The sequence below is a fragment of the Pleuronectes platessa genome, chromosome 22 (assembly GCF_947347685.1).
Source record: "Pleuronectes platessa chromosome 22, fPlePla1.1, whole genome shotgun sequence".
NCBI classification, from domain to species: domain Eukaryota; kingdom Metazoa; phylum Chordata; class Actinopteri; order Pleuronectiformes; family Pleuronectidae; genus Pleuronectes; species Pleuronectes platessa.
Window position 1 is genome coordinate 4,077,122 of NC_070647.1, and position 27,544 is coordinate 4,104,665.

The 27,544-nt window shown below is 42.4% G+C and overlaps 1 protein-coding gene across 1 annotated transcript in view; it reads left to right on the forward strand.

Annotated features, from left to right (window-relative positions):
* Window positions 1-27,544, forward strand: part of tmem178bb (transmembrane protein 178Bb) — a 108,439-nt gene that overhangs the window by 14,404 nt on the left and 66,491 nt on the right. The window lies entirely within an intron of this gene.

The following is a 27,544-nucleotide window of genomic DNA, read 5'->3' on the forward strand; positions in this document are numbered from 1 at the left end:
GCTGTGTGCTCTGTGGGAGAGGAGAGGAGAGGAGAGGAGAGGAGAGGAGAGGGGCCTTGTGTCACTGAGGATGCTGATGAAAGAAGCACCATCATCACCATTACTTATGATATTATTAAACTAACAGGTCATTCAAAGGCTGGTTGACTTGCTGTGCTCTTCTATTCTGTGCAGGTTAAAGCAACGTGAGCCTTTAGCAGAGCTACATGTACCAAACACATAGCTGGACTCTGTTGTACATGGAGCAAGCATTGTACCATAAAACAAGATTTCGATTTTGTTCATTTCTTTACAAATTAGTGAGCAAAAGAACAACTTTACGAAAGCTTACTTTCCTAAAGATTTCCTTCAAATTAAAGCTGGATTTTCTACTTGACATAGGTTTAAGGGGAATGCTGACGGACACATTTCAACTGATGATGTTCTAACTCCACTGTCAGACACGCAGAGTCATTGTTCTTGACAAGTCCTCACCTCTGCAGCTGCTTCAGGTTGAAAGCGTATATACTGTCCTGGCCGGAGAGGTCATCTGAATCCGAGCCAAACCCTCTGACACAACAGATCAATAGGCCCATACATAATTCTATTACTGCATTTAGTGGTTTTTGAAAAGGACAAACCTCTTGAGGAAGACGGAGACCAAGAGAGTGGAGTGTATTGCATCAGTTAATGAATAAAATATCACTATTACTACTTCTAATGATAATGATAATGATGATAATGATACGCCTCCGCCAGCATCTCTGCAGCGACTCTCCTCAGGACCCCCTGTGTCTTATGGCACCGAAACAAAAAGCTTTCATTACTCACGAAGGCTTTTCACACATAGACATACTTTATATCAACCGGTCTGGTGTTTTTCTTTTCCTTTATAGTTCATTTTGGGAGGAGTAGGGGTGCACGTTGCACCATGGATGGCCATTGCACTCCGATGCCTCCCCCCTTTGGCCACGGGCCTGTGTCCATCTCTCATTGCCTGCATCTCATTCCGCTCAGCAGCTCGTCTCCTCGTACATTCATCCGCCCCTCACCTCAGGTTTCACCTCCTTTTACCCTCATGATTCATAATTAGGACGTGCGGAGTGATGGGAGGTGAACGGAGGTGAAGTGAGGCACGGTGACGCCACAGGCAGACACACGACCGCTCAATGCATTCAGATGAGAAGTGGAGTCAGAACCGATGGTGCTACAATATTGTTTTTAGCAAGAGGAAAAACTGGATTTTCTTTAAATCAAATCCTTATATTGCATATTCTCATCTGCAGTTATAATCTGTCATTTGAAATAACTGGTGGCATGACACAACTCAACTGAACTTCTGGTAAAAGAGGAGAGGGGCCTCCATCACCATCATCATCTCATCACCTTCATCATCATCCTCCATTTTAAATAGTGAACTTTTCTTTGTGACAAAATGGAAGAGCTTAACATGATTTTTATTATGCATCTTTATTGTTTCCAACTTGTCTACCAACTGTATGTTATTGTATAAGCAATGCCTGCAGTTCTTTATTAACAAATACTGTGTAATTCAAAATTTTGACACGCAACAACAAAAAATATAATCATCACACAATTCTAAAAGGCCTCTGATTGCATGCCAATATGGTTTTCTGTTTTGTCAAATAGAGACTGACCTTCCTCATGGCAACCTCGAAGTGGTTGTTTAAATTATGACCCTACAGCTGTGTCCCCAATTCAGGGGCAGCATCCTTCATAGACCTCAGCAGGAAGTAGAACACCATAGGAAGTGCTGCGCTGAATTACATTCTTCCCCTGGAGCCTTGACACTGGTGGGGGGGGATGAGGGATGGGAGATGGAGGTTGGGATGTCTCACGAGAGGCTTCTGATCGGATGCGTTGATGGTAGAAGGCCTGGCATCCAGAGTTGAGGTGGGGCAGGGGGTGAAAGTGGGTCATCCTATGATCACGGTGCTGAAGTGACAGCTTAATGACAGCAGGCATGGAGGGGGCACCTTTTTTTAAAGTTTGACAGCTCACACGTGATTGGCCAAAAGGTGAGCATGTCTTGTTGGGATTGGATGGAAACAAGGATGAGCAGGTGGAGCTTAGAAATAGCAGGAAAACTGTGCTCGTGACTTAGAGAGCATGTGCAAGGAAACAAGAATTGAGGTACTTATTTTCTGGTCTCCTCAGCATTGGCTGTAGATGTCATGATGCAGTGTCACCTCTGAAATCCTGGGAATGGCCCTGTTTTTTTTTGTTTTTTTTATATATATGTTTATTAGTTTTCCAACAGGTAATGCAACACAAAACAAAACAAAAACAAGACAAACATTTGGCTCACACACATATTCAAATCAATACAGGCAGAAGATTCAGGGGTCACGTCCTATACAAGTAAGAAAAAATTTAAAACAGAGTAAAATAGAAGTATACAGAAATAAAAGTAAATCAATTAAATGGTAAAACAGAGTGCCTCTTTTGAGGCAGAGCATTCTGATCTATGATACAAACCCTCTTGTGAGAATGGTGGAAACATTCAGACCAACATATGACAGAAAGGGTTCCCATGTTTTACGAAAGGCATCATCATTGTTGTGAAGTTTGCATGTCAAATGGTCCAACACAACATATTCAAATACAACCCTTTGCCACTGAGCCTTAGATGGAGCTTTATCTGTGATCCAATTCGAAAGAATACACTTTCTAGCACAAAAAGCAAGTGTCTGATAAAGTCTTCTTTTAAATTTGTCAGTGATGGACATGTCAGATGTACCAAGTAGCAGGTATAAAGGGTTATTATTACTGTTAATAGACAGAATCTTATTAATTTCCTGCCCTATGACCTGCCAAAACTGATGTATTTTTCTACAATTCCACAAACAATGTGTCAGACCCCCAGATTCTATCTTACACTTGGGGCACAGTGGAGATGTATTAGGGTTGTATTTATTACGCTGAGAGGGAGAGATATGAACCCTGTGTAGGAGCTTCAGTTGCATAGCTCTCACTCGGTTACAGATATTCAGTATTTTAGAACTTTTCCAAGCATCATTCCAGTCATTATCTGTTATCCTAACATTAAGTTCCATTTCCCATAAGCCCTTCAAAGAGGAGGTGTTTGTGATGTTATACTCCTTAAGGATATTATAGAATAGGCTAATAGAACTGCCAGATTTTTGCAAAAAGAGCTGTCTCTCTAGGCGTGAGATATCCTGACACTGAAGGATTGAGGTATCCTTCGTGACAAAATCTCTCACTTGCAAATATCGAAAGAAATCCTGTTTTGGAATATCATATTTCATTTTCAACTGACTAAAAGACATCATGGTAGAGCCTTCCAATAGTTTGTGTAAAGTAGATATTCTTTTATTTTCCCAAATCCGAAAGTTATTGTCCATTAGTCCAGGGGGAAATTCAGGATTGTCACATATTGGAGTGAATAAAGATGTGAATCGAGATCTGCCCTCTAATTTTCTAATGGCATACCATGCTTTAACTGTGGAGATTGTAATAGGGTTAGTACAAGCAGACTTCAAAAATGTATTTTTCCTAATAAACAGAAGATTAACCAAAGGGTGTTTAGACATTGAACTTTCTACATCCAACCAGAGAGACGTGGACTTATTATGCACCCAGTCAGCTATGGTACGCAAATGAACACTAAGCTGAAATTTTCTAATGTCCGGGAGATCGAGACCCCCCTCTGAGGATGGAAGACATAGCGTAGCTATTTTCAGGCGGGCTTTCTTGTTAGACCATATAAAGGAGCTAAACCAACTATTTAACTGTTTGATAGTCTTATGGAGGAACATGACTGGGATCATTTGTATGGGGTAAAGTAGCCTAGGGAGAACGTTCATTTTTAGAAGTGCGACACAGCCTAACCAGGAAATTGGGAGGGTATTCCATCTTTCCAGGTCTAGCCTTATGCGCTCAAATATGGGTGGGAAATTTGCTTTGTATAGCTGTTCAAACAAGGGTGTTACACGTATTCCCAAATAGACAAAACCTTCTGGCGACCATTTAAACGGGAAGGGAGATGGGGTTTTAGGCATCTGTTTCAGACAGCCTAATGGCATCACTTCCGATTTATTAAAATTTATTTTGTAACCAGAAAAAGTACTGAACATATTGATGGTCTCAATAAGGGTTGGAATAGATATCTCAGGTTCAGTCAAAACAATCAGGACGTCGTCAGCATAAAGAGTAATCTTGTGTTGTTTAGTGGCCAAGGTGAGACCATGTATGTTATCATTTATCCTGATAGCCTCAGCAAGTGGCTCAATTGCTAAGGCGAAGAGACGGGGTGACAGAGGACACCCTTGCCTTGTACCTCTAAAAATTGGAAAGTTAGAAGATTGTAACCCATTGGTAAGCACTGCAGACAGGGGATTTGTATAAAGTAACTTTATCCAGTTTGTAAAATGTTCACTCAAGCCAAATTTGTGTAGTGTAAAAAACAGGTATGGCATCTCTACGCGATCGAACGCCTTCTCAGCGTCCAAAGAAAGCACTTCACCATTCAAAGACTGCTGTTGAAAAACCTGAATTGTGTTTAATAATCTGCGCATATTATTGTATGAATTACGACCTTTAATGAATCCAGTTTGGTCATCATTTATAAGAATAGGGAGTAAGCCTTCTAGTCTTGTTGCTAGTATTTTGGAGAGAAGTTTCAGATCAGTATTCAATAGGGAGATAGGCCTGTATGACGCACAGTCTTCGGGGATTTTACCTTTTTTTTAAATTAGAGAGATGTGCGCTTCTCTCAAAGACTGCGGCAAAACGCCCCTCTTAAAAGAGTCATTAAACATATTTAGAAGTGGGTCAATCAGTAAATCACAGAACTCTTTGTAGAATTCACTACCGAATCCATCTGGACCTGGGGCTTTACCAGACTGTAATCCTTTAATAGCATCGAGTACCTCCTTCTTAGATATAGGAGTTTCAAGAGATGCTTTCTGGTCCTCAGATAAGCTAGGAAGGTTAAGAGGGAGAAACAATTGTTCATTTTTTCAGTTGTATCAGTTTGTAGTTCAGATTTATACAAACTTTCATAGTAAGTTCTAAATGCATCATTAATGGCTACAGTGTTAAATGTATGTTTACCCCGACTGTCTATGATTGAAGAGATAACTCGGGAGTCAGGAATGGCCCTGGTTAATATAAATATAAATATCTATAGATAGCAGAGAAACCCATTTTAGGATTCAGTGCTTATGCTGTTTTTCATTACCTAATGCAGCCGACTGTGAGCTATGTGCAGGCAGCAACTCAAACCCAGTTGTGTATTCACATTAAATGGTAAAATGCTAAATGGTTTGTATTTATATAGAACTTTTCTATTCCTGATGACCGCTCAAAGCACTTTACAGTACACTTTTGCCATTCACGCACACACTTTCCTACAGTGCATCAATGGGCACGCTTCGGCATGCAGATGGGGAAGACTAGGATCGGACCGCCAACGTTCTGGTACGAGGAAAAACCCGCTCTACCCCTCAGCCACAGCCGCTCCCCTGCTGCATTAAAACCTGCTGCAGGCTCCTGATTCGCGCAGCCTCTGTGATGCATTTAATTAACCGCCCTGACATGTGGCCGACGCTCGGCAGGACACTGGAATGGCTTTGACATTTGAATGACATCCATTTCTCCCTGAATAATTGGCCGAGGCCTGTCTGCTGACAGGCGGAGATAGGTGTCGGGCTCCCGAACGCTGCCTCTGCGCGACCAGGATCTCCACAGCAGATACAGGAAATACGTGCACACACACACAAACACACACACTGGCAGAAACAAAACTCTTCCCCCCGCAGATAGTAAGCGTCTACCTTGCCGCACCTCACGACGTGCCGCTGTGTGTCCCTTATCTCCTTCACTCCACTATTTGATTCTTCAATTGCTTTTGCCTCTTTGTTTTTTTTCCGGGGAGGTTTTACATCAACATAGACGCAGACACGGTCGTATATCTCCGTATCTCTCCATCCCACAGTGTTCCTCCACGTTCCCAAAGCCTAAATGGAACTGACTGTCACGGAAACAACTCGTGGGAAAAGAGAAATAGACTGCGATGACTGCGATGAGGAGTCCAGCCGCTGCTCACTTTCCTTTGCAAAGCTCACTGAATTCTTTATGTCAGTGTCTGCTACGAGACGGAAAGCCACAGCCTGTGTCGCTATCTGTGTCTGTCACAACGAGATCTGTATTCACATCTGGAGGTGCACACTGAGGGTTGTTAGAAAATAGTGCTGTCCTGCTCATCCATTCTACTGCCAGTTACTATTATGATGTGAGCAAGCTAATGCATAGTTTATGTAAATAGAGTTTAGCTGCTAACAAAATTAATGACCCAGGAGGAAATTAGAACGGGTGATATAATGGAAGGTGGGGCTCAGTGGGCCATTTCTCACAACTTTCTCTTTAAAAACTAAGTAACTGTAAAAGAAAATTTGTCATTATAACCCACTTTGCATAATGAACAGCATTAAATAACAAAACTGAAAGATGAAAATTCAGTTTGAGGTCGACGAGAGAAAAATTTGAAAGATTTTCTATGCATGTTTAAGACAGCACCGAACGTAAAGGCCACTAAGCAACAATCTGCAGAGAGGACGTTCTTCTTCCTGTTTACACCGACACGCCCAGTGCATATGAATGGTCATGTTCAGGTGTGTCATAACGATAGAGATTATTTCTCATACAGACAAAACGCTCATCAGGACACTGATCATTTGCATGTTACTTTGGACGAAGCCTAAATGATGGCTAACTACAATAATTTCATATCAAATATGAATTCATGATGTGCTGGTAATGGGGTCACACACAATCAAACACGGAGCATCCCTCTGGTTTAAATGTATCCGTGCATCGCCAGCCGTTCAACAAGTGTGTTGTGTTCCTCCCTTTACACAGGATTCTTTAGAAAATGATAGAATCCTTTATCATGTGAAATACAGCCACACTTTTCACAGTTTATCTTAAAGTATTGTGTTGTTGTGATGACTCAAATTGACCCAGAAGGCCACAGTCCACAGAGAACTGTCCACCTGTTTATTCAAAGTTCAGTGAAGCTAGACTCAATGCACAGAACCCTCCACTGTAGATCAGTTGTCGTTGTCGTGAACAAGCATGTTGTTGTGTACATTGCTCTTGTCGTGATCAACAACACTTATGTTGATGAGCAATGGTGGCCTGTTTATTCGAAGGTTTTTAATATTGAGCTCACAGTTTGTACAAATCACACCAAACTTGACACAGCACTTCCCTGGGCCCTTAACAATGCACATGCCAAGTTTGAAGCCGATAAGTCTCTTGAGACATTCGTTCCACATACAGACAGAGATTTCTGGAATTCGTAGATACATAATTGAGGAGCACAAGCACTGGTGGATTGGATACAGTTCTTATTTTAGTTACTCTTCCACTCGAGGCAACATATCCCCAAAGCCATCAACTCGGGTTCATGTGAGGTTCATGTCCAGGTGCCAGATGTCGCGGAGACGATTTCATCAGTAATCTCAGTGCAGTTTCAAGGGGCTGTGAGCCTGAACCTTCAGAGAGCATGTGACAGTGGAGGGTGTTATGTCAGCTCCCCGGCTCACTGTCACCTCGCACCCCAGAGGTCGCCTCTGAGGAGTCGACCAGGAAGCTGAACTGATCGCGTGTAGGCAGTTCAGTTCATACACAGGGAGGATGAGGTGTTATTGATGATTGATTTCAGGGAGGAGTTTGGATCTCAGGTGTTAAAATGCAAACCAGCTGCATAGGATCCAAACAGTCAATGATTTAAGGCTAACACAGACTTTAATCTTTAACCTTGAAGACTTTAATCTTGAGGATGTTTTCCTGCACGTGGCATCTATTGCACTTCTGTCCGTCCTGCGAGAGGGATCCCTCACATGTGGCTCTCTCTGAGGTTTCTACGTATTTTTACCCTGTTAAAAGGGTTTTTAGTAGTTTTTCCTTACTCTTGCTGAGGGTTAAGGACAGAGGATGTCACACCCTGTTAAAGCCCTATGAGACGAATTATAATTTGTGAATACGGGCTATACAAATAAAATTTGATTGATTGATTGATTGATGTAACCGAGTGGAGAGTGATGTTCTATGAATTTTTAAAACTCACAGGTACATTCAATGCAGCAGAGGCTAAGACATCCAGTATATTTAGCATATTTAGACTTTGTCTTCTAGTGTCACCAGTAACGGAGTAAAGGGAGCAAAACTAAACTGCAGAGATTTGAGATTTGACTTTAACATGTAGAGTAGGGTCTGCTCATTTCTATAAATAAAGTTTGATTGAAGTTTGAATCGAATAAATGTTTCATGTCCGTTACTTTGGTGTCTACGTTGTAAGAGCCGAAACATTTCTAAAACCTGCTCGCACACACTCAGATGCTCTGTCTTGATTGTCCACTCTGCCTGCTTGTGATGGCGACTCCTTTGGAGAGTGTAAAATGGAGGAAGATGCACGTCAAACTTCATCAACTGACTCATTGTGGAAGTAAGAACATATCACTACAGTATACAGTTGTAACAACATGCACTGAGTCTGCAAAATGAAGGTAAACAAAGGGAAATTAAACACACACACGTACACACGCAGGCAATTCGGATCTGTCTAACTTTCCTCTGTGATAGAACAGCGGAGTCAGAGTTTTTGTCTTTTATTGAACTGTCTTGACTCCTGACTCCAGCTTTAAAGAAATAACTATTTGCCTCTTTGACACTAAGTGCCATTTAAAAGCTCCCTCCAGAGGAATGTGGTGCTTTCCCCGCTCCGCTTCTGTCTCATCTCTCTGCCCCTGTTATTTGTCAGCGGCCTGTAACTGATATCACTCAGATACACTACCATTCAAAAGTTTTAGAGCCCTGCCATTTCTCCCCTGTTATTCAAATTTACAAGAATGAATGTCTCTTTTTTTTCTATAACAGAATCTTGTATTCTAGTTAACTTTTTGTAACTCACAGTGGAAATCAAACATTGTTTGTCAGATTCATCCCGGGTTGCACTTGCGGACGATTTTGCTGTCCAGTTTATCCCAAAAGCTTTAAGTGGAGAGACTGTGCTGCTATTTTCATCACGTTAGGTTTCCGTCTTCTAATGTTTTGGCTCATTATCTTGTGGATAGCGCTGTCGCAGCGAGAGGGATCCAGGTTCAGCCAGGGTCCAAAGACACACAGACCGGGGTTGGGGTTGTTTGTCTCTGTATGAAGGTCCCTGTGATGAACTAACGACCTGTCCAGGGTGAACTCTGCCTCTTGCCAAATGTCAGCTAGGATTGGGTCCAACCCTCCTGTGACCCTCAAAGGATAAACAGATAATGGATGAATATCGCTGTTGGATGAAACCTTGAACAACCAGTCTGTCGTCCTTTTGTTAGTTACGTCTGTCTCACCATTCTGATAGAAATGCACAGGAATAATTCTTACAGAGCAGCCGTTCTCCAATGATGCATCAGAGTCTGTAGAGGCACAGTTTGTTGTGCCTCGTACAGACACGGTTTGTGAGTCCTCACCAAAGGTAAGGACACCTGTAGGGATTGTTACCATTAATCCACAAGGATTAATTTACTTCCATTGATGCTAAAACTTTTGTCAATCCTCGTCCTCGTCCAGGAAAAAGACCAGTTTACATGATTGTTTTGGTGAACTTAACTTTTATTTTAGCTAAATAGATATACACCATACTGTGTGCAAACGCAATAGATGTATATTTGCGTTTTGTGGAGCCTGTTGCGTGGTGTTATACAGGATGCTCCCATTAAACACCCTCCTATATCTTCCATTCTTTGAGCATACTGATATGATACAAACTGAACTTTTAAGGTCATTAAATCAGCCATCAGGAAACGAACAATTGTCGAATGAAGAATCTAGATGCTGGAAAGTTCAACGAGTTATATTAAAGACATTTCAATGTCTGGCAGGTCGTCTTTTCTTTAAACGGTGGATGGATTTGGGGAAAGTGAGCCAGCGTTGGCAGAGGAGCAGGGCAGGGGGCGGGAGCTGGCAGGCAGTCAGACAAGGTGGAGGGCAAATCAGGCTGACTGGACAGAGTATAAACAATGAACTGGAGAAAAAGGCAAACACAGGATAAAACCAAGACCAGGCAAAACATGAGAGAACCTAGAGGTGGGAGTGGCCATGCAGTCCATATCTACCTTGAAAAACAAAATGCATTATATTGACTTGCTTGTTGAGTTGATGGGGAAAATAGAAACACTATGAGGTTTAGATCCTCAGTTAAACTACTCCAGAGATGATTGGAGCGCTTCCAGCAAGCCCCGACCAAAGGCTGACCAACAGGGCCTGACCAAAATAATTGAGACATTAATTTGAAGGGCGGCTCGGTAGCTTGGTGCCATGGCATGCAATGAATAAATGTGAACTATTGGTCTGCATTAGGGTTTTTCGTTTTGGATGAGTCAAGTTGAAGAAAATAAATTGCCATCTGGTCCTTACTAGTTTAGCTAATTCAGAAAGTTTACAGATAAGACTGGAGGCGGAGACTATCAAGTACAAATATATGACTATTTCCTGAATTATCAACCAGTTTGAAGTCTATTTGCATCGAACTTCCAAAAATACCAGAGGAAAAGTATTTTTTTTGGTTAGCGCAGGTGGAGGAGTTATTGAGGTTGCTTGTTGTTGTTATTGTACCTGGCAATAAAGAAACGATTTTGTCGTTATTGTTCAGTTTGGATTTAAATTCTTCCTTTTCAACTTTAGTAATTCAATATTGCAGACACACATAATATGAAAACCAGCACCTGTTTAGCTACCACACACAGGTTCTTCCAGTATAAACGTTTGCATAATATATACAATATTAGGGTGATAGGCAGTGCTGTCAATTAGCTGTGAGTCTAATGATTATTTGAATGCGCAAGTGATCTAAAGTCCTGCTGCTACCGAGACGGCGTAACGGTGTTGAGCTGAGGCTCCCAGCAGAGACGGTGTCATATGCTGAAAGCAATAATGAAGAAATCTGACACGGACTGTCCAATCAACAAACTATGGCAGATGCTGTGAAGTGAATCCAGAAAGTGTTCCAACCTGGCTCTCTTTTTGTGTTAGATTCTATGGAAATGTTCAATAATATTACCCAATCAAAAATTGAAAAACCCATAGTGACAAAGTGAGAACATGTCAGGTTTAAAAAATATGTACTGGGGGCATGTGAAGAGTGTGACGGCTGTGTTGTCTCCCGGGGGTCTGTTGTTCCCACAGGGAGCATGACTGCTGTGGTTCTGCGGCAGAGGTGTTACGTGAGGTTTCTGATATGACTCTTGTATATCCTTGAATAAAAGTACAGCTATATACTCAAGTAGGGGCCAGGGCACTACGGTATAAAGCTGTGCATCTTCTGATGCTGCAAATATTTCACGTGGAAAACCTTGTCAAAACAAATTCATCAACAGAAGTGCTTTTCATTTAAAACAGGTCAAGGAAGTGTGACTTATTCAACAAATAGACATTGAAACTGTGTTTAAAAGTCAATTTACATTGTCTATTTTGCTGTGAAGTGGTACGTGGAGAAAATAGGAGAGACCCCGACCCTCTAGAAAAAGCTGTGTGGCTCACAGACAGGACACATGCCTGAAACCTGCAGCTCACAGAGGCAGTGTGGCCGCTGTTACCAGATAACATGGGCTACCTGAATGAAAAAGCAAGGTGTTCCTCTGTGCACAAGCATCCAGTGGCGTTAGAGTCGACTGTTCAGCCCAAACTGCGGAACTGAACAAGAAAGGCCTTATTTAGGGAGATAACCAAAAAAACAGATGGTCAGTGTGCAGAGCTTCAGAAGCCCAGAGAGGGAACCTGCCGGAAGGATGACCAGCAGTGCTCCATCAATCAGGCCTTTGTTGTGGAGGAGCTAAACAGGAACTACTTTGATGAGAGAGCACATAGAACCTGCTCGGAGTTTGCCCAACTGCCTTTAAAGGACTGAAAGGAGAATGTGGAAAATGATTCTCTTGTTTGGATGATACACCTTGATTGAGGCTGTTCATCTTGTTCTTTCTCGGATTGGAGGTGTCCGTGAACTGTAATCTTCAAATGTGGCCCTGCCAAGTTCCGGACTTGTGAATGGGAAATCCAGATGTGCAGATCTTGTAGACTGCTACAATGTACCAAGTTTAGGATCTGAGAACTTTGTTAACGAGAGATAACTTAATGAATACACAAGCAAGTCCAATTACTTAATTTGACTTGGTGTTGGTTATAGATTATTCAGTATTGAATAAGGACTGAAGGGTAAAGGCTTTTTTCTTTCAGAACTATGTCAAAAAAGGTTGAAAAGGAAACTTGTTATTCACAAAATAGTTTGTAAAATTGTGACATTCATCAGGTTTTGCATGGAGGGGGATAATTCAATGCAAGCTCTCAGCACAGGTAAGACTGTGAACCTCCACGGCTATTACCTTGAGAGTTAACTTCATTTTTTAGTTTGAAACTTAACGCACAATTCCTTCGATTGAATACAACTTTCTTTTGTCACGTGACAGAGGTTCCATACTCACAGCTCAACCAGCTGATGATAAATGATCAAACTCCATATGCTTATCAAAACAATGAGATGTTGTTGAGGGACAGCTTTGTTTTTTTCCTCCAACGTCCCATAAAAGTCACCATTACATCCAATCTGAATCTTTTTTTAATTATAAAAATTCTTCTTTGTGTGTCTGTTCATACTGCGTGTCCTTGCTCAATAGTGATGGTAAACACTTTAACTTTAAAGAGACTGTAACTTTTGGAAGCTGTACACTTCGTCTAACAAAGATCGCTGAGGCCTCATGGAACATATAGGAATGCCTTATTGCACCAGACTAATTATGTGGATTTTGTCCCCCCACTGGAAGCAAATTAGAAAGGTGTATGTGCACAGCCGGTATGGGCAGGGGGAAACAGCTCCAGCAAACAAAAGCTGTTTTCAGTGCACATGAGGGATTTTGAGTATTATTTTAAGACAGACATAAAACAAATATATAAACCCATCCTTTTATAGCTCCATGAAATAACTGTTTAGTCAAAACAAGCCACCTTATTTGATCCGGATAGCGATGCATTATTGAGCTAATTCTGAGGCATGCAGAAAGGTTTAATGAGTTCATGGAGGTGCACGTACTGCACATGCCACGTTCAACATGATTTGCTGAAAAATACACGGTGAGGCTGTGATTCTAATGAAAGCTAATGGCTGAGGTGTGAAAACCATACATGCTTAAGTAACCATGAGCATCATACCTGACTCTCCTGTATATGTAGCATTGATGTATTGCTATATATCAGTTTACACATTTTTTAGTTGCCGGATGAGGTTGAGTTCTGGTCTTGACTGGTCAGCAACAGGTTTGAAAGAACTTGACTCTCTGCAACCAGTCAAGTTCTTCCAAACCAAACTGGTAAACATATTTCTTTATGGCACTGTCTTTATGCCACTTACAAAACGTCCGGTATCTAGACAAAGTAGTGTAAGTTTGAAGAAGACTGGATCCAAGGCTCTTAAAGAATCTTGGGTCTAGTTCTTTCAAGTCTTGGGAAACCCGGAACATAAAGCAAAAAATGCCCCTGAGAATTGATTGATTTCATTCAGCATCAGCTCTTCCCTGATTTTTCCTCTATTTGTCTCTCTGTAAACCAACTCCGTGTGCAGCCTCTTCATTGTCAGGATAGATTAAGAAAACCGTATCCCAAAGATGGTGGGGGGAATTCAGCCTCGCCACGACCGCTCTGCCTTCCATAATCTTTTTAGCGCTGCCGATGCCTGTGGCGTGAAGCGACTCAGTCAGGTATGTAGGGTGAGATAAAGGAAGTGGAGATTGCTGCCCTCATGTTTTTTTTCCCAGATACAAAGTGATCCTAGAAAAAAAAAAAAGGGATATAGCAGGGATCAAGGAAATCATAATTAACATAGTTCTTATCTAGATATCGTAGAATCAACTAAATAAGCTCAATCAATCATCTGAAAATGGATGTTTTAAAGAAAAGATATTTAGAGTTACTTATTTTTTAAGCTTACTGTTGATGCTTAAAATGGTTTTGAAAAATAGCAGATAATTAAGTGGCGGCTGTGGCTGATGGGGTACAGCAGTCCTCTGATAGAAGGTCGCTGGCTCGATCCTAGTCATCCCCGTTCCTCATGCCGAGGAGTCCTTGGGCAAGATCCTGAAACCCATAGAGAAAGTGCTGTTCATAGAAGCACTGTGTTTATGGGTGAATGGCAAAAACCTAACCCTGCTTTGGGTGGTCATCCAGACATTTGATTGGGGATGATTTCTCACATCCTTAAGTGGAATAAGAAGCTACATTTAACTGGTGAACTTCCATTTTCGAGACACACTTGTATTTTCAAAGTGTTTGTGTTTTTATTATATACAGATTAGAAGCGACACACAGAGACCTTCATACAAACAAGTGGTTAGTCTCTTATCAAAGAGAGAGAGGGAAAGCAACATGTGTTGAATTCATTCGGTGCAATCAATCAGTGCTGCTGTGCTGTTTGCATTGCATGCATGTGCTCGGCTTGATAGAATCTAATGAGGTTAAAATATGCTAATATTGACTACATCTTGATCGATGATTATAGAACAAGCGTTTCGTAATATCAGAAAGCAGATTTCTGTTTGGGCAGTTGCACCTATTTAATTGATTAATCTGTGTGTGTTGGACTTTATATCTCCTCTGCCTGCTCTTCTGTCTGTAAAAAAAAGACAGATTGTACTTCCACGTGGGGCCAACACTAAGTTAACTGGAAAGGTTGGGGTCAGAATCTTTCGAGCTTCCAACGATCCAAGGAACGTTGGAAGAATGAGGTCTCCTCGGGGGAATAGGAGTCTCTCCATTACTCTCTTGGCCTTGATCGAAAATCAACAAGAGGTCAAATGAGCTGCTGGAGGCTCTGAATGCCTTTAAAAGGTATTTGCCTGATGAGATTACATTTAAAGAGCTCATTGTTCAGTGTAGATGATTGTACAGATGCTAAAAATAAATCTTTCTCATAAGCATCCAAATACTATTATTTCACCTTTAACCAGAGAGAAGGGACTACTGCTGGGGATTAGTTGTCTAACAAACACACACACAGATGTGTGCGTCAAAGTGGACCGTGTCTGCGAGTTGCTGAGAATTTGACTTGTGCCAACCGGTGTCAGTGTCTCGGTGTCGGGGCGGCTCTCGGGTCTCATTACAAACACCTAGCTGCCCTCGGGGCGGCTTCCTCGCCACACTCCCGATCTCCCAACTGCTGTGACAACAACACGGGACAGATGGGAACACACGGTGACCTCCCTGCAACACGGTGTAGTACAGCCGCAGCAAGCCGACCAAATCATTGGAGAATCTGAAGCTGCAGCTGTCGGGTCAGAACACACTGATGCAGGTTGGAGCAGGAAGCACAGGAAACACACACATTTACAGGCCACATAAATCTTCTTTGGGGTTTAGGTATTTTCTTACTTGTTAAACCTCAGTGTCCCTGATAACATTATTAATTATGTATTACATTGCAATATAATCATAGCTGGAGCGGAGCCACTGTCGGTGTTGGTTATACCTGAGCCTTTCCTGATCTAACTCAAAATGACTGTGTGGAACCAATTAATTTGGTAACAAGAGTGTTTAGATACTGACAGGTCACTGAGATTCAGTTTAGTAAGATGCACTGATCTGTATTAATAATAATAACCTCACTTGTTCGTTACAGTACATTTCAAAGTGCTTCACAGAGACAAATTAAAAACAAGAAATCTGTCAAAGTCAAACCAACAGATGTAAAAGGCAACAAGTGAAATAACACATCAAAGAGTTGGAGCCCTTACAGCAAAGTCCCCGTTGACCTTCAGCCTCAACCTCGCAGCTTAGAGCCGGAAGAGAAGTTGAGAGCTTGGGGAAAGCTACCGTGAAGTTGCCGGGCAGCCAGCCATGTTTGTTGGGAAGTTATTGGTCCTGTAACCCTCTAAAATGGCAGAGCACCGTTTTGTACTATAGTTTCTGTTTGCCAAAAACACGAGAAGGTGGATCATGGTACGGTTCAGCAACTCGACTGTACAGGCCTGATTGATGCAGGGTGGCTGAGATGGGCGTCCTGGTTCTCTCCATCTCTGTTATAATGACCACTGGGCTCTTAATCACTTAGTCAGCCAAAGCCCTTCTTTCCCAGTTACTCTTACTCTGACTGAAGAAAAGTCCTGTTGTTTCCCAAACGTCTTCCATTTCACAGTTATCGATGCCACTGTGCTCCTCGGAACACTCACAGATTTAGAAATGTTTTTTTTTTGCCTCTGCCCTGATCTGTGCCAAGCCACAGTTTTATAACAGAGGTTACAGAGAGTTTCTTGGATTTCAGGGCTCAGTTTTTGCTCTGACATACAATGTGAACTGTGGGACCTTCAGAATTCAGTTTGCCAATAGATGGACTCCGTTCGAATCCTAGACCCGTCTCAAAGATATTAACAACACCAGGATGGACCTGAACACGATCTGGCGTCCCAATAGTTCTGCAAATATGATATTTACAAGTAAAAGTGTAAGGCAAAGCAAGCTTATTTGTATTGCACATTTCAACAACAAGGCATCATGACAAAGTGTAAAAGCAACATTAGACAAAAAAAATAAAAGAGTAGATGACTAGAATAAGAAATAAAATAGTTAAAATAATTCTGAAGTGTAATAAATAATTAATTATTTGATTGAATAATAGGCTGCGGCAAACAGAAAAGTCTTCAGCATCAATTGAAAAGAAATAGGATTTGCAGCTGACCTGCATTTCCTCTGGGAGCTTGTTCCACCAACTTCTCCATGTTTAGATTTGACTCTGGGGACAGAAAGCAGACCTGCCATCCAGAGGGGTCTGGGTGGTTCGTAACAGAGAAGGAGATCAGAACAAATGTTGTCCCTAAACCATTCAGTGCTTTATAAAACAACTATAGACTGTAAGTAGAAGGATAAAAATCGCAATCACATTTAGAATCTACAAAAAAATTGCATTTGCTAACACTGAAGGAGACTGAATGCTTTTTAAAGCCTCCACCCATAACAAATGAGCCTTCTGCATTTTCTTTTTTGTTTCTGAAATAATTTATTGGGACCTACTTTTTACACTGACACCAAAAATTCCATTTGAAAGAAATTAAATACAAAGTCTAATGTTAGGTTTTGGATATTATGTATAAATCAGTGGTTACAGATTGACACAATCAGTGTGCTACAGATAGAAAAGAAAGCAGCAGCTCTTTACCGCACTAAAGAGAAAACGTGAATCAGACTCAAACGCTATTATCAGCAAACTCCTGTGAAAGTTCGAGTTTGTCCTGTCTTGTGATTTGGTGCAGCCTGTCTTTCCTGTGCTGAAAGTCTCCCTCCTGCATTGTTGCTGCACTCTGCCTGGACTTCATCACCTCTCTCTGCTCCCCCTTGACTGACAAAGTGGGAGGATTACTCCTCTGCACTGACAGTAAACACCTCAAACAGGTAGAATTGAAGCCACGTCGAGGGCAGTTTGACAAGCACACTTGTTTGGGACAAGCTCCAGCCAGTCACGCATCAGAGATCAGCTCTCCCCTTCACTTTAAAGCCCCCAGACTCTGGGATACGGTCACACCCGTGAAAATGACAGAAACAACGGATCCAGCGACAACGGGTCTTTTTTTTACAGCAGACATTTTGACATGTCGCAGAAGGAAAATCACAGGTGTAAATCCATTTTTCCCCAAGTGGGATAGCAAAGATGACCTTGGATAATAAACTGCGTAATGTCTGTCTACGATTAGTGGGTAAAAATACACATTTTAAAGTGTAATTTCCAGCCGCACTAGCAAATCAGGGAGGTGGACAAACTTGTAAATTAATACATTTACAAGCTATACAGTCGTCTGTTTACATTTTAATATGTCCTTCAACCAAAAATATGTAAATGATATTGTATAAAAACTGTTTCTGGTTTAAAAATCATAAAACAAAAATCCAATAAACCACTCAGGTACTTCTTTTTGTTCTAGCACCGGCTACCACTGTAGTTCAAGGGTGTCTGCATCTTAACTGGGTCCTTTGTGTTATATTTGTGCGCCACTGTAATTGTACCAAACGGCAAGAGCTGATTTAATCACAATTTGTAGAGCTTCATCTGCTGGAAAATGAAGTTGCTGTGGTTCTGTTTGCAGCTCAACCCCCCCCCCCCCCCCCGAGCACAGCTGAGCCAGAAAGCACATTTCCTCTCTAATTCAGTGAGCCAGCACCGCTGCAGCCTCTCGGATCAGAGTGGAAATTTAGTGTGAATCTTTCCATCTTCCCGTTCATGGTGGTTGTTGAGTTCCATCATTCCTGTGCCGCTGCGAGCACACAACTGCTTGCTGATTTCCTTATTCCTAAATTTGCACAGAGCTTCAGTGTAATTATAGTGCGGGCAGTGTGCAGCGGAGCTCCGCCTCACTGTGCCTCGGTGTGCACATCTCTTTGTCAGCGGCTCACTGGAACAGACATGGACGGGAATATCAAACAGGAGGGAAAGGAAACAGGCGCACGAGTGCAGCTGCAGTTCACTGACGTCACACTGAGCCCAGGCAGGTGTTTGGGCCTCAGATTCACAAGAATGGATCAATAACCTGCTCTAGTCTGGTATCAGGCCTGCAGGCAAGTCTGAGCAAGCCTCTCATATGGTTGTGCATCCTGTACTTTATGTGGACACCAGCTGATATTTATTCTTATCCATAAGCAGGTCACCGTCTCCGGAGAAGAAAGATTTGTACAGTTTAGTCAGTTTAAAGGCCAGGACTTTCTGATTCAATTGATATCCTTCTGATCTCTAATCCACAAGATCACACAGTCAATGACCGGTCCAAATAGAACAATAACCAAGTGGGACAAAAGAAGAATGTTAATCATAAAATAGAAAAATAGGGATTAGACAAATGTTTATCACTAATCTACCAGTGGGTATCATGTCTGGGAGTTCATCTTTAGCAGTTATTTCAGGAGTTAATAAATTGGAGGTTATTTTGCTTATTGTGGTTGGTTGTCTGGGGTAGTTTCTATCCTCAGCATCTGGTGTTGTCAGCAAACTTTTCGCCAAACTCCAGGTGGATTTTCTGTCCTGCAGATAAAGTCTCAGTTTTGGAAATGTTGGTTTTCGGTATTATTATTTTCACAGTAGTAGTAGTGGAGGCAGGCAAGCAGTTGGCATGTATCTCTGAAGAGAGTGAATAAACTATTTCAAATACTAAACTAAACTTTTGCTCAGTTACTTATTTAAAAAAATATGTTGGCAGAATGACAAAAGCCCTAAAAAAAGGTTCAAAGAGATGCCATGATAATAATTCATAATAATGTAATGACAATATTCTACTGTACTCCTTCAACAATTCAATTTGATTCCCATGGCTAATCTTGCCACTGCATGAACGCCTGTTCCATCACATCACATGAACTGAATGCAAACACAACGACAGCATAATCATGAAGGAGGACCCAAGTGCAGACGGTCCAGGCAGGCTTAACAGTTCAATAATTTCATCAGAGATTGTGATAATAAAGGCTTACAGGCAGACAGGCGGATCCTCTGGCTTCCAGAAACACAAAACCAATGACAGATGGCCTCATTCACCAGAAGGATAAAACAGGAAACATTCCGCAGAGCAGCTGTCCTTGGAGGGATGGCCCAGAATTTGGGAACACTGGGAGGCTTAAGTGGGCAGCCTCTGTACCAGATAAGAACAGAGTTGCTCAAAACAGGACTCCAAGGCAGAGCTGAATGGGGGAGCCCCTCAGAAAGATGACCAAATGAAAGGACATGCAGATGGCAACTCTCTAGACAGGGTGCAAAGGTGCTGTGGAGGGTACCTCCCCGAAGATAGAACCTCCCAGGAGAGAAAGCAGAAGGCGGGCAGCATAAGATGAAGGGCTGGAGGGCAAGCAGGATACAGGGGTTCAGGGCAAACCAGAGCAGGTGAAGGTGGCAGATAGCAACAGGAACTGGTCCTGCAGTAGAACATCCACAGGTTGCAGTGGACCAGAGGCTCCAGTGGAAAATGGCAACAGGCCTGGCTGGGGGTCAGCTGAGTTGGTGGCCAGCTGAAGCTCAGAGTCACTGGAGAGCAGAGGACACTGAGCTCTATGAAGGCCATACTTCCTTCTTCTGGGGGTTCCAACCCTAGATTTCCTCCACAAAGTTGCACGAGACTGTTCAGGTTTTTTCTGGGGCAAGATGAGGCAGGGGCAGGCAGGGGGCAAACTGATGAGGACTGAACTAGAGGGCACCACGGGGAAAAGTCTGACTAAAGGTGTACAACGCCATCAATATTCAATGCTACTTTGCAATCCAGTTCAGGACTACATTGAAGTTGAATGACAGCATTGCTGGAGAGGCTTAGTCACACAAGAAGTGACACAGAACCTATCTGGTTCGGAGTCCAGTTCTGTGCCAGACAGCCCATTGCGGTTTGCAGTGATTTTCCATTTTCGGATGCCTCCTACGGTTGCAGCTGGCATCTCCGTGTCTGGCAGTAGATGTATGATTGCTGCTGCGGGCACAGATCATCACTCAGATACCAGCAGCCTCATTTCCCCTTTCCTTTTTTAAAAGCCCAGGGGCTGATCAAGACACAGGGACATATTGAGGCAACCGTGATTTTAATAGTGAAAGCTGTATGCTCCAGAAAAGCACATCATTTAAAAAACAAACACACAAACACATTCCCTCTACATCCTTTCACACCCCAGAGGAGCGGATCAGATGGAAGCACAGCAGCAGGGTTGGTGTTAATTAAATGCATGCAGAGCCTGTTTTTAGCTGGAACCTCCGAAAAGTTGGTCAAGAGAAGCAGATAAGCGCTGATGATGGATGTTAGTGTCTGTATATCTGCATGTGTGCTGTTGTGCATGAACACACGTGCCTGAAGAAGCAAAGCGCTGATGTCATAGGATCAGGATTCCTCCAGCATCCCCCCCCCCCCCCCCCCAAATACAAACATAACTTTCAAAGATGAAGTGTAGTTTGGGATGTACCTATAACAAAAAATCCATGTTTGCCTATTTGATCTGTACATTGTTTTCACCAGGGTCTACTGCGCCGGTAGCTGGCTATTTACAGTATATTAGTGCTGGTTGGCTGCATTACTGTTTTTTTGGTGGCATAATTATTTTTGTGGCTGGCTGATTAAATAAAATTTGTTTTATCTGACAATCCTTAAAAATCTATAAAATTTGGGATAAGTCTCAAACTCTAAAGTACTAGTTAGCTGTTTTTGAGTCAGATACTGAAGACATGGTAGTAGGTGTCAGCTTTAGGCCAAAGCAAAACTCTAGATAAAACTGATCATTTGGAAATTGAAATTAGACTAGTAAAGCCAGTTTTATGAAAAAAGATATTAGGTTCACGGGTAAAGATTTATCTAAAGTTCTGAAATATTGTCGTGAAGGTATGAGGACTCAATGCAGCTGTAATAGGATCAACTAGTGAGGTTTCAGTGGAGGGGTCTCCCCTAACTAGTTAACTCCTGAGGGGTATGACTATGACTAACAGGGCAATGTGTCTATTAAATATGCTCCCCCTGTCTGTCACACTCGCTACTTCCTGCACAGCTCTCCTTCACAGAGCTCCTGTGCGACAGCGGGCCCCCAGGGAACGACATGCAGCCTGAAGCTCCTCTCTTCCCGGGACGGCCTGCTGTGACAACATGGACCCAATATGTTAGGCAGAAATGAAACGAAATGCCATCAATGGGAAAAGCCCACGAGTTACTCAGTGTCCTGACTCAGGCCTGGAGATGAGTCTACTTATAAAGAAAGGCTGGATAGTCCGAACTAGCCAGAGATAGGCAGTATGTGAAAATGTCATGATTCAGTCTGCCTCCTTGTTCCAGGGTTAGCATTTGAATTAACATAAACAGTGACTATAGACTGCTCTTCTTCTTGTGTTAGAATCTTGATTGTCCCCTTTAGTGGCTGGTGTGTATAGGTCATAAACCATGCCTCCTCCATGTTAGCAGATGGGACGTGGGCCAAAAGTCAAACTACACACCAAATAAATCTCTAAAAATGGATTCTGTCTATGTTTCTGAATTAGTCATTTGATGAGGTCTACTGTAGCCGTAGTGCTATAATGTAATTAATAGTCAAGCACAGTGCTACATCGGGGCTACACGGTGGACTGTAGCCATGTCACAAATCTATGCAGGCCGAGTCAAAACCCCCTCAGGCATTTTAGTAGGCTATATTTTTAGTTTTTCATCATAAATATATATAAATAATGAAGACTATTTAAAAGTAAATAACCAAACAGCGACTTGTTCGCCACCTGATCCTAGGCTGCTGCTCTAGCTGCAATTGTACCATATGACGTCTGGATGTGTGCGTGTGTGTGTGGGTGGTGACAGTGTTGGGGGGTTGGGGAGGTGGTAATTGTGCATATTAGGCGAGTTTATGTGAGCATTGGACTGTTTTCTGATCTGACAGCTGAGTGCCAGAACCCAACCCACCTCCACAGATATGTTTGTGTTTAGATTTCTGTTGTTTTGATCATTACCTACTCACCTCTATGAGCGGTGCATGCTGGGATTACAGGACAAATATTAGCACTAGGTTGAGACTTAGGGCTGGTCCCAATCCATCAGTCTTTTCACAAGTCAAGTAGGAGGGGCAAAAAGAGGAGAAACGGAGAACACAGAGGAGACAGGAGCTAGCGGAAAAAGGGAGGCTCGGCAGAAAGAGAGAGGAACAGAGGGGAGAATGCAGCCCGCAGCAATTTGTAGGGAATTCTGTCATCATTATTCAAATGTGATGCAAATTGCATACTTCCAACTGATTCCACATTTTGCCTGAAATGGAACTTTGAATATGAGGAAGGGGAATGAGCGAAAAAGCATCAGAAGAGGATGAATCCAATCAAAACAGAGCCAATGACACGGAGAGGCCCTTATCTTGGAATCGGGGCCAGAACCTTTCTGGCTGATTAATACACTTTAACATCAAATTCCCATCTTTCTCTTCTTATGCAATGCAGATTCTCCCACCAAAGGGCACTCTAATTGGACTCGGCCAGTCGGGTCTGAAAATCAGTTTCATCAATATGTGAAATAACCTTCCACTCGCCGCTCCATGGTTTAAATTATTCACCTTCACTCTTCCATTTTATACTGAATGCAGGGAACAGTATTTAAATGTAAATGGCAGCAAGCAGGGACAACTAATAGGTAAGAACAGTGGGAGCCTTTCAAATTTGCTATTAATCCCCTGTATAATATCCATGTCATAACTAAGCCTCATTACACAATTATATCCTACTGAGCCTTTAACAACTACAGCTCATCATTTGTGGTAATAGTGAGCCTTGTTTAGTTGTACCATGACAAGTCCTGGTCATCTGTCAGTCAGGAAGACATCAACACTTCTGCTGTTCCTGGTTCCCAGAGGATAATTCTTAAATATCTCTTTTCTTTTCTTCTAAGAAAATTCATAAATCAAAAATATAAAAAAGAGCCTTAATATGCTGAGTTCGCCTTTCAGCTGCACTGAAGACTTAACACTTTATAAGTTAATATCAGATTTACAGACAACAGCATATACATCTCAGCAAAGGTCTCCTTCAGCAAAAAGCATACATTTTGTTTGAAGCATATAGCTTAGTTGCTTATTTGTTATCTTGTAACTGCTGTTATAATACATATTCCTATGTTTTAGAATGTTTTTGTTTTTTTAAACATTGGCAGATTATATTGTCTGTGTGAGCATGTTGGTGATGTTAGCATGCTGCTTATATGCTACTGTGTTTGTAAAGCCAAGCTGAACCACTTGCATTGCTGTCGACTCCTGACTCCTGGTTTGGTTGATTCTGAATAATGGGCTTTAAGTAAGAGTGGCCACAGACTCAGGTCTTATTATTTTAAATCACAGTCATCAGAGCTCATGCACAAGGACTATCAAATATCAAATGAACGTTGAAATGAGCTGTTATTTCAAATTAAATCTTGGAATATAAAAAGTTGTTACAGGGTCCCACAGCCTATACAGTGAGATTATCTTACTGGTTACTGGTTCTCAAACCAGTAATTTGGCTTTAGTTAATTCCTATAATGTCAAATGATATTGTAGATTCCACCTAAAACCTTTTGAGCCTTTTTTTTTATGAAAGAAGCAGGGGAAGTGATTTGTTTCACAACAGAAACAGCAATAACACCAAGTACGAGAAGTGTGGGAACAGTTTTCACCAAAGGTGTCAGTAAAACTACTAACAGAAGCTCAGATTTGATCCCTCAGCCGCCGTGGGACCAATGTTATTCTTTTCTTTCATGTTTGATTTAAAAACCTATTTTTGCCAAACTACCAGCATGGACAGATTAACCTCAATAAGATGATCCAACACGCAGAGTGAACAAATGTCCCGTTACACCATATGCATTAGCGTAGGCAGTCTGAGATGTCCAGATGACCAAGTGAAGCCAGCGCCGGTCTCTGGCCCGTCAGCACGTCTGTTCTCCACGAAGAGCAGAGTGTAAAATGAAGCGTATGTGGGTCAGCGCTGTGGTGTCGTCCCAGGTTAGCACACTGCTGAGTGGCGTCCCAGCTTGACTCCAGCTGTTCCACAGTGTGCGGAGATGGCGTGACACACATTCAGGAGACGGGCCAGAGGAAAATGAGGAAATGAGTCTCGCATAAACAGACCTTGGAATTCTGCAGGTTTATTGAAATATCAATGCAAGAAATGTTGCTTGCACAATTCTGCCGTCCAACATTTGTTTTATTTAATATTTAATGCTCACTTATCATTGAGAACAGTCAGGATTTTTCTCTTCTCCAACTTTCTGCTCAGACCTGATATTAACATCCATCCATAGTGGTATAATTGCTAGAGGACAGTTTTCCCTTCATTTGAGATACAATCACTCTGATCACATCGGTAGGTGCATGTGGCCACATTCTATTTGCTGTTTTAAATGCAAATGTGTCCTGGGTCACATTGAAGTACCGCCTACTCAGCTGACGTCCTCTGACCTGTTATAGTTTTACAAAAGCCCGAAAATGTATTTGCCAATGCATTGAATTTCTTTTTGGCCACCACCATAATATGATTGTTGACTGTGACATATTCATTTTTTTTAATTTTCCAATGTGTTAAATCTTATTTCATTGTAAAGCCGCGTGAAACACAGTGATTCGCTCAGCCCCTCCTGGCTCCCCTCTCCATCTCTTTCCCTCTTATACCAACACACACAAACATTGACAAAAGATCCATCTGCATAGTTGATATGGCTAAAAACTATTTTTAGTTTTCGTGAACAATAATATGTGTTTATTTGCATAAAGAGCAGAGACATGGGATTCGATCGGTCACGGGAGACCAATTCCAATGTGAACTGACGACCTCGGAGCTGCCCCCTTATGATCAAATCTCTCAGGATGGATGTTAATGCCTGGTCTGAACAGGGAATTAGAAAGGGATCTATAGCCACAATACATGATTTTCAAAGTTGTCAGATCGCTCGGCACTTCACCATGTTGTGATCGGGAGTCTTGTAGTCACTGATGAGTTCACATCACATGCCTGTCTTGTCTCCAATGTTTTGATCAAATCACACATAAGGAGAGACACGGCGAGTCCGACTGATCCTTCTGCTACAGAATGACACATCAAGCTGGAGGAGGTGAAATGCTTCAGTGGGCTCCCTTTCTGTTCACACCCAACCGACAACTAGCCGAGCCCGACCGACTCCAGCAGGACTTCTGTTTTCCTGTGCTAGCCAATCCGGGCCTGATGCAGTTAATGTGGCTGCGCCGAGTTTGTGTCACCCTGTCCCTCCCACGCACGGTTATTGCTGCAATCTCCTGATTACTCACAAGTGCAGTTTATTAAATCGGGAGGGGGGGCACCTCACCAGTACATTTACCCTCCCCCCGTCACCCCATCCTCTGGTGTGATTGGCTGGACTGGAGTTTGCGAAGCATTGGCAAGCCTCTCTAATTGGGTCATTGGCAAATCAGGATGGAAATCATGTAGTGGGAACTAGTGCTTAGATACAGTAGATACATTGCTCGAGGAAACAGCAAAAAGGAATTATGTGCACTATATTGAATTCCAGGTTAAAGATATATTCCAAATGTATAACTACTATAGTCCTGTGTGTTATTCATCTAATGCAACAGAGGTTTTGCTGACATTAGGGTTTAAAAGTCCACCTGCTTCACGGTTCCCCTGTCAGACGTACAGTACCTGAGGGCTGCTGTACGACCGACATTTCATTTTAAACGCCTCCTGCTGTTAAAAGCAATTTAAAGACTGCTTCTCCTCGAGCACACAGCATCTTCATGAAAGCTTCCTACACAATTGTCTGTGAGCCGTTTCTCTTTCTGAATGTTTGAGTGCACTTCATCTCGTAGCTCATGATCAATTACCAACGTCTTTGGTCAAGAATCAATCTTTAAGAGCAAAACAAAGATTTACCATCTGCAGAATCAACAGCATCGCTCGCTCCTCCGTGGTTATTGGAACACGCTGTGTTTAATGAGTAATTTGCTTCCATAAAAAGCAGCAGGCCTTGCTGTCAACTCGCACAGAGATGAAATAAAGTAGTGCCCAAATTAAAATAACAGCTTCTGTGCTAACAACGAGAACCGGGGCGCTGCAGACTCTGGAAGGAACTTGCTGACAGTCACCGAGGTGCCAGTCACATCAAAGGATTGGACGAAGGTGCCTCGGGCATCAGATATTCCACAAAAGGCTTTAACACAATCTGTCACAACCTTGCAGCTCAGCAAGGACCAGACCAATCTAAATGAATCAAAACAATGAAGTATATCCGCTACTGTAAGGGACTCAACTTTAAAGCTGAACTAGGCAAGATTCCTCTATTAGAATACTGTCAGCTTCAGCTCTCTGAGGTTGGAACATAGAGGGGGCGACGTTCCCCCCACTGACAGAAGGTATATTCGGTCTATAAATCCAAATAAAATTCTGCTGAGCTACTGCCACTGGTGCCAAGTCTACTGTAAACTGAGAAACTAACAGTAACAGCAGTCAGTGAGGTAGCTGCTTGCCCTGTGATTACACTTCCTGGATGCTTCTTTTCCTCTGTAATCCTTAGCAAACTAGCTCCAGTTGACCCTGTAGAGGTGTTGGGTGGAAGGAACTGAATTTTTCAAGTCAGGGAATGATCATGATCAGAGTCAAAAGAAGCTAACATCGACTGTTGCTGGGAAACAGGATGTGAACAGGGGTCTCTTGAGTCAGAGACGCTGTGCTTGCCCCGCTTCCATCCAACCTGACCTCGTCTTTCTGAAACTCCGAGACTCTTCATGAATGTTACAAAGGCACTTTTGTCTTTGCTCTTCACAGACAAGAATCATAAGTCACATAGTCAAACACTCGGCAGTCGAACAGTTATACAACCTTTGAGCAAATGGGGATATCCCGAATGGTTAGGAGGGGGTATAGGGCCAACGCATTGAGCAGCAGGTTTATTGTTTGACCGCTGGCTGGCTGCACCATTTACTGTGTGACTCCCCTTCTCTCTCACTTCGTTTCCTGTCTCTTATTCACTTTGTCAAGAGAAGAAGGCACAACGCCAAAAAGATGTGGATTGAGTGG